The sequence below is a fragment of the Carya illinoinensis genome, chromosome 10 (assembly GCF_018687715.1).
Source record: "Carya illinoinensis cultivar Pawnee chromosome 10, C.illinoinensisPawnee_v1, whole genome shotgun sequence".
Lineage (NCBI taxonomy): Eukaryota > Viridiplantae > Streptophyta > Magnoliopsida > Fagales > Juglandaceae > Carya > Carya illinoinensis.
Window position 1 is genome coordinate 16,848,764 of NC_056761.1, and position 11,857 is coordinate 16,860,620.

At 39.1% G+C, this 11,857-nt stretch overlaps 1 pseudogene; it reads right to left on the reverse strand.

Moving 5' to 3' along the window:
* Positions 1–4,884: 4,884 nt before the first annotated feature.
* LOC122278496 lies at positions 4,885–9,857 on the reverse strand (annotated as a pseudogene).
* Between the last annotated feature and the right edge of the window lie 2,000 nt (positions 9,858–11,857).

Genomic DNA, 11,857 nt, shown 5'->3' on the forward strand with positions numbered 1-11,857 from the left:
CAACGTTGTGAAGCACACAAGAAGTATCAAGCACATACCCCTCCTTTCTCATCCTCTCTGATAGGGTTTCAAGAAATCCATGGAGCTGCTCACTTTGTGAGTGTGATACATCCCCAACCAAAAACTTGTGAACCTCATCACCAAACCCGAACCAACTACATCCAGTTCTTTTCTTACTCCCATTTCTTGCATCAATTTACGGATCTTGTTGTGAAACGTGTAGCAATTGCTGATGAATTGTATGGAATGATCAAAAGAAGAAAAATAGAAATCGACACAAAGATTTAACGTGGTTCGGTGATGTGCCTACATCTATAAGGAGCAAGCGGCGCTAATTCACTATCAATCAATTAGGGTTACATAATGTGGATTTATACTGACCCTAGCCATATGGACGTATTTTAAAAAAAATTTACAAAAATACCCTCTGCTATGCTACGCTCCAGCATCTGCCTGCTTTTAGTGTATGAGCCATATACTTCAACAATCTCCACCTTGGCGAATATCCACCCCTTAGGAGAAAATAAAGCATATCCTGAAACTCCAACTGGGACAATAGGTTGGGACGTCTCCCATCTAGTACCTGGAGACATTAATCAAGTCCAAGCAATGCTTGAACTTATCTGTGGTTACAGGCTTTATCAACATGTCTAATGTATTCTCAGAAGTGTGAACTTTCTCAAGTAAAAGTTCACTAGAAGAAACCAATTTCCTGATCTTGTGAAACCTCACATCAATATGCTTGGTTCTCGCATGATACACCTGGTTCTTTTCCAAGTAAATGGCACTCTGACTATCACAATGCAAATGAACTCCACCTTGCTAAATACCTAGCTCCTTGACCAACCCTATAAGCCACAAAGCTTCCTTAGCAGCCTCAGCCACTGCCATATACTCTAACTCAGTAGTAGATAGTGCAACTAGAGACTAAACCATGGCCTCCAACAAATAGCCCCACCCACAAGAGTGAATACATAACTTGTGGTAGGCCTCTTGTCATCCAAGTCCCCTGCATAGTCTACATCCACATATCCGACAACTAAATGATCACCTTGTTGTCTACCAAACATGATGCCATAGTTTGTATTACCCCTCAAGTATTTGAAAATCCATTTGAGTGCATCCCAATGATGTCGTCCCGGATTTGATAGAAAATTTCTCACCACACTGACAGCTTATGCCAAATCTGGTCTTGTACAAACCATAACATACATCAAGCACCTTATTGCACTGGCATATGGAACCTTTGACATGTCTTGAACTTCATCATCTGTCTTCGGGCACTGAGCAGTAGACAATTTGAAATGATTCGCCAAAGGTATACTTACTGGTTTTGCATTACCCATGCTGAACCTATCCAACACCTTCTCAACATAGTTATGTTGAGATAGCCATAATTTCCTAGAAGTTCTATCCCTATGAATCTCCATTCCAAGAATCTTCTTGGCTGCACCCAAATCCTTCATGTCAATTTTTTTGCTCAACAAAGTCTTTAACTTGTTGACATCACTCATACTCTTAACAGCAATCAGCATATCATCCACATAAAGTAACAGAAAAATAGATGAATCATCATCAAGGCTCTTCACATAAACACAATAATCATACTCACATCGCCTGTAACCAATCCGGATCATATAGGAGTCAAACCGCTTGTACCATTGCCTCAAAGACTGTTTTAGCCCAGAAAGTGATTTTCTCAATTTATAGACCAAGCATTCCTGTCCAGACTGACTTAACCCTTATGGCTATACCATGTAAATCTGCTCTTCTAAATCACTATGAAGAAAATCTATCTTTACATCCATTTGCTCCAACTTCATATCAAAATGTGCTACCAAACCCAACACTGCCCTGATGGAAGTGTGTCTGACCACAGGAAAGAAGATCTCATCATACTCAACCCATTTTCTCTGTGAGTAACCCTTTGCTACTAGACAAGCCCTGAACTTTTCTCCCTCTTTTTCTGATACTGTTTCTTTCTTCTTATACACCTATTTGCACCCTATCACTCTCTTCCTCTCTAGAAGCTCCACCAACTCCCATGTCTGATTCTTATGCAGAGACTCCATCTCTTCCACCATAGCGCCCATCAATATACTTTTCTCTTGGCTGTGTACCGCCTCCTGAAAAGTAGTAGGATCTTGATTGAGCTGAAATATTGCATGTTTTAGCTATTTAAAACCAATGTATTTTAAATTCTTCGTGACACTATTATTGGTTTTAGATGAAAAAATGGTTAATAAGCATAAATACGAGTTGTGATTTTTAATTGATTGATATCATGTTTATGCTTAATTTTATAACTATGATTTAATGGGACAATATTTCCTCACATATATAGTCTATTTTTGATAATCTATTTTTCTTTTAATTTATTTTTGAGTGTTATTTCTTTCTTCTTATTTTCAGCTTAAATAAAATTCAAATGGGATCCGGTTGGAACTTTTGACCAAAAGTGCATATTAATTGAGAGGAATGAAGAGAATGAAGGAAGTAGTGTACTTGGCAGTTGAAAAAAAGACACAAAATGAAGATGACTTTTCGGTGGTGACTTTCTTACCTTGATTGTTCATAAACACATGCGATGAAGAAAATGGTTTGTGGTGGACAAATACATGCAAAGTCAAAGTCTAAAAATGGGGCTGAAACCAAGTAGAGGCATGTTGAAAAGAAAAACAAGTAAAGGACATGGAGGTGGGTGATATGGATGTATACGGCAAAAGTGAAAAGAGAAAAAAAAAAAAAAAAAAGAAGCTGGGATTGAATTTTCAGTGGAGTGTGAACATAAGGCTTGAGGCAGCTTCTTGTTGTTTGGCTTGACATTTATGTGAAGATCAAATATTTGATGTCGGCTAAAGTGGACTTGATTGGAAGTGCTTAATCCTCCGGTGCTGAAAACGTCTTGACTTGGATTGGTGAGAGTTGTACGAGAAAAGAAAAAAAGGTGGAAGGAAAAGTCGGTGCTCGAATTTCATTAAATCCTTTTGCTTGGAATTAACTGAAGGAGTTTTTTTTTTTTTTTTTTTTTTTTTTTTTTTTTTTTTTTTTTTCTGGGAGGTGTAGGAACGTAAAGTTGGATTTTAGAGAAAGTAAGGAGTCGGTGGAAGGATTGTTTTTGGCTGAGTCGGTGAGGTCTTTGGAGGTCTGGAGTTTTTTTTTTTTTTTTTTTTTTTCAGTTGAGAGAAGACGTGGGGGGGGGGGAGGGGGGGGTTTGCTTCGTCCAAATTTATTTGAGTGGAGACATCGGGTTGGTTCAGACGTAGAACAGAGGAGCAGCTAGGTTCATTTCAATTTTCTGCAGTTCAACAACGGCGTGGATTTTATTCTCTCGACGTTGACTGGGTTCCAAATTTTATTATTTCTAAATTGTTGCCTAGTATTTCTTGTGTTTTATTTTAGTTTTCTAATGGAGAATATTTATGTGATTTCTATAGTACTTGTAATGAATATGTTTGGCTAAATTTTCACACTAAGGTTAGAGGTGAAGTTTAATTATTAAAATATTATTTCCGGATCCACATAAAATTTATTTTGTGAGCTTGATCGATTAAAGGATTTTATTATTGGATATTTTGATTATTTATATATTTATCTTGAGTCATTGTGATTTCTGAATACAATGAATGCTTGAGGAATCCCCGTAATATTCAAATAGATTTGTGAATGTTTTAATCATCAATCGTTCACGCTCAATCATTAGTGACTACTTTTCTTGATCTTAAATGCTAAATCTTCCAATTAAACAGAATTATTATTCTAGTTTAATTGAAGTAAATCGATCGGAAACAATATCATAAATTATTAGACGGATCCTCGAAACCTTAGTCTTTCTCCATATCAATTCATTTTATCATTTTAGTTTGATTCAGTTATTTTACAAATCTTCATCTCAGTAATTTTATTTTACATTCAATTGCACGTTTCTTTTAGTAATTTCGTTTCACTGTTTGAATTTATTTTCTTTATCACAAAAGTCAATCCCTGTGTATTCAATCCTGTAAGATACTAAAACACCTGTATACTTGTAGGTAAAACTGCACTAAATTTTTGGTTCATTAATTTGAGTCAAAGCTTAGACGCAAAGTTTAATGAAAAGTAGTAGGATCCCCGCTACTAGTAATGAGTGCATAAGAAACCAGATCCTCAAAGCCATAATTGGAAGGTGGCCTGACAGTGCGTATGGGCCTATTTGTGGCTATATTGTGATGTTGCTGATCTCCTGAGCTAGAACTCTTTGCATTTTGAACATTGTTTTCTCCGCCCTAGTTTTCTAGCTTCACTTGCACCACATGTTCATTGGTTCTGCAATTTTCTAGCACCTATTTCTCTTCTTCCTGAGTACGTTGTAACATGGCTTTTTCTTAAAAAACCACATCTCTACTGATCACCACCTTGTTTGCCTTTGGATCCTAGAGCTTGAAGCCTTTCACCCCTTTCTGATACCCTAGAAAAATACACTGTATAGAACTCATATCAAGCTTCAATCTCTCCTCACTAGAAACATGCACGTAGGCTAGACATCTGAACATTCTCAAACCAGCGTAGTCAACTGCACTACCTATCCACACCTCCTCTGCTACTTTTCCATCTACTGCTGCCCTCGATAATCTGTTAATCAAGAAACATGCCATATTCACTACTTCTGTCCATAAGTTCTTTGCAAACCCCGCATTCAACCTGAGACATCGAGCTCTCTCAGCTATTGTTCTGTTCATTCTTTCAGCCACACTGTTCTACTCTAGTGTCTTGCGTACTGTGAAGTGTCTCTCAATCCCATGCTACTCACACAACTCCTTGAACTTTGAATCTATGTACTCAGTATGTCGCTCCGTTACACTACACTCCGGCATATGTCTACTTTTAGTGTATGAGCCATATACTTCAATAGATCGCCATTAACTTTTCCCAGTGTCCGACAAAAGAGTAGATATTGGGCAGTAGAACATAGTGGCTAGCTAAATCATCATCTTTGTTTTTTTCTTCAACTTTTTGCATGGAGTGTAACAGGTGGAGTGCATTTTCATGGCATCCACAATTGACATAGCTAGTGATCATCGTGTTCCAAGACACGATATCTCTTACTTCGATGCTATCAAATAAATATTTTGAGATTTCTATATTCCCCATCCTGGAGTACATGTCCATAAGTGCATTCTGCACATACCCATCCTTCTCCAAACCCCTCTTTATTACATACCCATGCATACCTTCCTTGTCAGAGAACAGATCACATCAAACACAAGCTGGCAGCACTCTTGACATTGTCGTGCCATTTGGATAAATTCCATCAAGTGCTTCCATTTGAAAGAAGAGGCTCAAGGCCTCCTCATCATACTCATTTTGTGCATAGCCAGTGATCATAGCATTAAAAACTGGAATACCCACTTTGAGATACCATTAAAAACTCTGCAACCACTTTCAACTTGTCAACAGTTGCAATACATGTCAACCAAAGCACTACCCACAAAAGAATTCTCAGGTAAATTGGTATTCTTCAAGACATAAGCATGAATTTCCTTGCCTCTATCTAACATTTCCAAATGAGAGCGGGCAGGAAGTACACTTGCAAAGGTGACCCCATCAGGTTTAATTCCGTCAAGAACCATGAGACGTAAGAAAAATAATGCTTCTAGAAAATGATCATTTTGAGTGAAAGTACTTACCATGGTGTTCCATGAAATCATATCACGGTCCTCAAATAACTCAAATAAAGCTCTCGAATCGGCAACCCTTCCTAATTTAGCATACATTGCCAAGAAAGCATTGTTGGTAAACGTTCTCCAATTACCTGTTCTCAAACTATATACATGCACCTGCTGACCAAGCTGTAAACCATCATGCCTAGGAAAATTTGAACAAGCTAGCGCCACTATAAAAAAAGACAGAATTTTCGGCGTTGGATATGCGCCAGTAAAAAAATGCCGCTAATTAATTCGCGGCATTTTTCAACCTGCGTAACCGTTAGCCGTTATTAGAGGGTCGCTATTTCCCACGTTTCGGCGTTTGCACAATCGCCGGTATTGATAAATCTCATTAGCGGTGTTTGTATACAATTTAGTGGCATTTCGTGAAACGCCGCCATAGTATCCACATTAACAGTGTTTCTCGAATCGTCGCCATGTTATCGTTACCATTCCATGGCATATACTAGCAGTGTTACCATAAACGCCACTGCTACTACATTGCTGACGCATAATATAAATTGGCGACATTTATTTAAATGTCACTAATAGTACATTGGCGGCGGCGGCATATTGAACTTTTTAAGGGCATTTTTCTGATCGCCGCCGCTTTTTAAAATAGCAGTATTACGATAAATGCCGCTACTAATAATTTTCCGATGCATCATATAAATTGGTGGCATTTTTTTAAATGACACTAATAGTATATTGGTGGCGGCACCTTAAATAATTTAATGACGTTTATCTAAACGTTGCCAATGACCTAATTTAACGGCGATCAGCTAAACGCCGCCACTAGTACGATGCTGACTCATCATACAATTTGGCGGCATTTATTTAAATGTCACTAATAGTATTTTGGCGAATTTATTAACGGCATTTATCTAAACGACGATATTTTTTAAAATAGCGGCATTAATATAAACGCCGCCACATTATGTTGCTAGCACATCATACAAATTAGCGGCTTTTATTTAAATGTCACTAATAGTACATTAGCGACACCTTGAATTTATTAACGGCGTTTATCTAAACGTCACCATGAGTTTTTTTCCTGCATACGGCTTATTGTAAACACTGCCACTAATTTGTTGCCAGCATATTTTTTTAAATTAACAACATTAATATAAACACTGCAATAAATATATTGCTGGCGCATTGCATTAATTAACGATATTTACTAATGCACCAATAATATGATACCCCACAATAAAAAAATATAATATATCAATTAATAATAAATATGATATAATGGGTCATTATTCATATAATAAAAAAAATTACAAATCAAAGCACATTAAAGTTCTTCATGAATAATTCTTCGTCTTCACATTGTGTTTGTCATTAGCTTTAAGACTATTTTTTTCATGGGTTCTTCTTCTTCACATTTATCCAATAGTTTTTTGGAAAATGTTATGCAATCGTTGAGCCTAGAAAAGATTAAAAAAAAAATTATACTAAATTAATAGAGAGTAACCATAAATCTATAGCTGAAACTTCTAATCGATAACCAAAAAAGTTATGCAATCGTTGAGCTTGCAAAATGTTTCTTTGGGTCATATTCAATATCATACAATCCTCAAGCTGGAGAGCTTCTAATCTAGTAGTTGAAAGCATAATAGTCCAGATTCAAACAATGGGTAAGTTTAAAATGATCTGCTCGTTTATATATCCTACTCAAAATACCAAAAAACAGAGTATACCTTGGGCACGACATCTAAAAAATGATCTACACGGAATCTGAAAAATTTAAATCTTGTTAAGTACATAGAATTAGATCCTTTTTAACAATATCCCATGCCATCATGAAGAAACTTGCAGTAAAACCATCCGGACCCGAGCTACTGTCTGCTGGTATCGACCATAAAGCTTCCTTCACCTCCTTCAAAGAAGGCTCAGCACATAACCTCTCATTTTCGGTCATGGAAACAATCGACTCAAGTAATTCCAAGTCAACCGACTCACTCCTCACAATTGACACCATAAGAAGCTCCTAGAAAAACCGTACAGCCCCATCATGTACTGCTTCCGAAGACTCTAACAAAGTACCGTCTGCCAACCTCATTTTTTCAATCCGCTTACTTTTCTTTTTTAACCGCATTGTAATGAAAGAATTTAGTATTAGAATCATCCTCTGCCATCCATTTAATCCAGGACTTTTGGCACGCCAAAATCTCCTCCCTATGAACCCATTGTATATGCTCCTGTTTACACTACAACAATTCGTTTTCAACTTGCCCCGAGTAACTATTTGTTACTTCAATTTCCAATTCAATAATACGATCTTCCAACCTTTTAAGTTCATCCTCTACTCGACCAAAAGTGTCTTTATTCCAATTCCGTAGAGCACCTTTAAGCAATTTTAATTTCCTACTAATCCGTACCATAGCACATCCATTAATACTAGAGTTCCACACTTCCTGCACAAGAGGAATAAACCCCTCATGCGAACCCCACATACGAACGAATTTGAAAGGCCGAATCATACCCTCCCGTTCTTGATTAATCTTCACCAACATCGGTGCGTGGTCAGATGAAGACTGCGGCAAATAAGACACCTGTATATCACCAAATAAATTCAAAAATTGCAAGTTTACCAGCACACGATCCAATCTTGCCCATATTCTTCTACCTCCTAACCTTCTGTTGCACCACGATAATTTGTTACCATTACAAGGGAGATCCATTAACACATAATCATGAATACAATCATTAAATTCTCTTTTTGCACGAGAAGCCTGTAAAAGTCCACCCACCTTTTCATTATCACAAAGAATAATATTAAAATCTCCCCCAACAAACCAAGGACTACCACCAGAATTTTGCCCTCTCAAAAAATCCCAAAGCTCCACTCTCTTAGCCCGAAAACAGCTCGCATAAACAAACTTAACCAGAATCTGAGAGTTTCCTTTGACAAACCACCCACTAATTGCTTGATCTAGGGTTGAAAACCTAAGGTTCGGCGTCGGTTTCGGTGGCAAACCGACACCCACCGACACCTTAAATCTCCAAACATCTCGACCGAAACCAATCGACAGGGAAGAAGAGAACCGGCCAGAGTTTGATCGGTCGGCATCGATCGGTTCGACCGTTTGGGGATCGGTTTCCCCTTTCCTTTAGTGTAGCGGGACTTCAACGGTGAGGGAGGAGGAGGTGGTGGCTCATGCCCGCGTGCGAGGTTGTCGTCTCACCAATTACAATAGAGAAGAGAGCTGAGAGAGAGAGAGAGAGAGAGAGAGAGAGAGAGAGAGAGAGAGAGAGAGAGAGAGAGAGAGAGAGAGAGAGAGAGAGAGAGAGAGAGAGAGAGAGAGAGAGAGAGAGAGAGAGAGAGAGAGAGAGAGAGCAAAGGTCAGGTGACGGAGAACTGGTGAAGGAAGAAAAGAGAATAAGGGGGGTGTATCATCTGGCTAACCCTAGACTAAATGGCGCCGTTTGGTCTAACCCTAGACTAAACAGCGCAGTTGCATTTATTTTTTTGTATCATGCATCATCGAAACGACGTCGTTTCACTTAAGTGAAGTAAAACGGCGTCGTTTCATTTACACAGATTTGAAAAAAATAAGAGATATATGATGTCGGCCGGTTCAGCGGTTTTTCCCTGGTCGAACCGCGAACCGAATTGGCCGACATCGGTTTAGCTTAAATCCTACCGCCAGCCGACCAGTTCTCTGATGGTTTCTGCAGATTCCCTACTCCGGTGACCGGTCTCGATTTTCTATACAGCCCTAGCTTGATCCAACATCACTATGAGTTCAAATTCAAACTCATCCTTCCAAAAAATCCAAATTTTACCTCCTACCCCTGCATTATTAATAAATGATGGAAACTTCATCCATCTTGCCCATCGACTACATTTATTCGAATGTACAAATGGTTCTAAAATGGCCACCACTGAAGAGGGATTTTTATTCAAAATACACCGAAGCCTACTTTTCGATGAAAGAATTCCACTAATATTCCAAGTAAGAATATGCATCAAAACTATATAAATTTTTTTGAGCGAGTACGCCGCTCAAGCACCACTATAGATTTCTCTTTTCTAACCCCCTTCAATTTTTTCAAAGGTACTTGCATATCAGGTTCAGATTCAAAACATTTTTCCGCCAATTCATTCAGCCCATCCTCAGAATCCCCATCAGCAACTACTTTGTTCAATACATCCTCATTCTCCATGGCGTCCCCATCCACAAAGAATTCTCGATCACCCACCTCACTTAACTAGAACTCCAGCGCCTCATCCACCAAATGAACTGAGCTTCTTGGTTCTAATTGCACATTCATTTCCTGATTCTCCTCATCAGACTCTTGCTCTGTTAATTCAAACCAGTTCCCTCCCTGTTGTTGTTGCTGATTTTTCCGAAGTACAACTTCCTGTATCATCTCACCACTAGTGAGATCACCTCCAGTTCCAGGCTGAAACTCTCCATCTTCAACACACAATGCAGGTGATATTTCTTCACTTTGAATATCCAAACATTTATCATATATTTAACCCCTATGTGTCACGAACCACACTTTCGGTGTATCCACAACACTTCCTTCTTTACGCACACAGATCGATTCAAGGATAACATCACGTCTAGCTTTCGATGGTTCCCCCACCTCCTTATCAACCCCAGAATTATTACTCCCCCTATTACCCACCATTTTCCACATGTTCTTTCCAAAATTTTTCTTACCCTCATCAAATGTAACAATCTATTTATCATTTCTGTCAAGCACTGACGTTCACGCCTCAAACATTTCGCCTCCAGATGCCCCTGCTTTTTACAAAAAGCACAGAACTGCGGAAGAGATTCATATATTACCTCCTAGTACCGACTGGTTGGGAAACATCCACTTCTACATATATTCGTGCAGCCTCTGGCGGAGTCACACACGCCGTGGCATTATCTCGCTTCAAATACCAACCAAAGTCATTCCCAATACTCCGCAAAATCGATTCTTGGAAAAAATTAGGAGGCAATCTCGGTAGCGTAAGCCAAACAGGAACCCATGGTGAATCGACTTCTTCCCTAAAATCAGGAGCCCAATGAGACACTCGAAACGGCACCCCATGGATCTCAGAATTCCCTCTTGCCATCACACTAATAAAATCCTCTTCTTTCGCCATCCAAACCAGCACATTCCGCTGATTCCTTAATTTTCCAATAACCAGTATGGATTTCAATCCCTATCGAGTCTTGATAAAACCGCCAATGTGATCCAGTGAAGGCCTACGTCTAAGGAATTTTAGCACCACAGAGAACCAAAACGGCTCTGTGGATTGTTGAATCTCAGCCATCGAAAAATGGAAAAACATTTCACCATCTTGAAAATGAGGTTCACGTAAAGGTAGGTTCACATCGGGAAGAAACTGTGGATTCGCAGCCACCACCTCCTCAAAACCCAGTACAGGAGAACCTCCCACACTACGCACATATTTCCGCCCATGTTCCTCATGAAGCAAAGGTCCCTCTCCACCTCCCTGCCCTGCTGGCAGCGGCAAAGAACAGGGATGAGAGAAAAAGGATGCAACCCTAGTCGCCCAACCAGACTTTGAGAGAAAAAACTCTCATGCCATGTCAACTTTTCACCACAACTCCATATCTTACTGTTTTATCTTCCCCATAATTAACATGGCTAGGGTTACTGCCACACAATTCTCTCGTGCATTACGTTCCCACACAGCAATGCCTCAACAGAATGTCCCTTCACATCGCCCGGCCTAATCACATCTCATCCTCCACACAACAACATCCCCACACGGAAATATTCTACCCACCAACCTTCCTCTGTCACAGCGTCCACCGATTGATAGAAGAGACAAGCTTTGTTTTGCAGCCTCAAAACAGAGCACTCCATATTAGTAATATCGATAGCCACGGTACACGGTAATACAAACGCTATAGTAGAGGGCGCCATAGGCATACAGGTAATATTAACTTTAGTCCCATTCTATTTAGAAGTTGATGGTTTCTCAACACAGTTGATGGTTTCCGATTTTATTTACAAGTTCCCTAGCTACAAACTATTATCACTGATATCAATTTTAGTATGTTTGGTAGATTTTCTTTTGTTTGGTTTCCATGAAAATAGAGGAACAGAACGAGTAAGAATGTCGATTTGGTAGTAGTCATGGTTTAAGGGCCAAACTGTTCAGTCGCTTTGTTTTTTGCGTGGAAGATAATAGT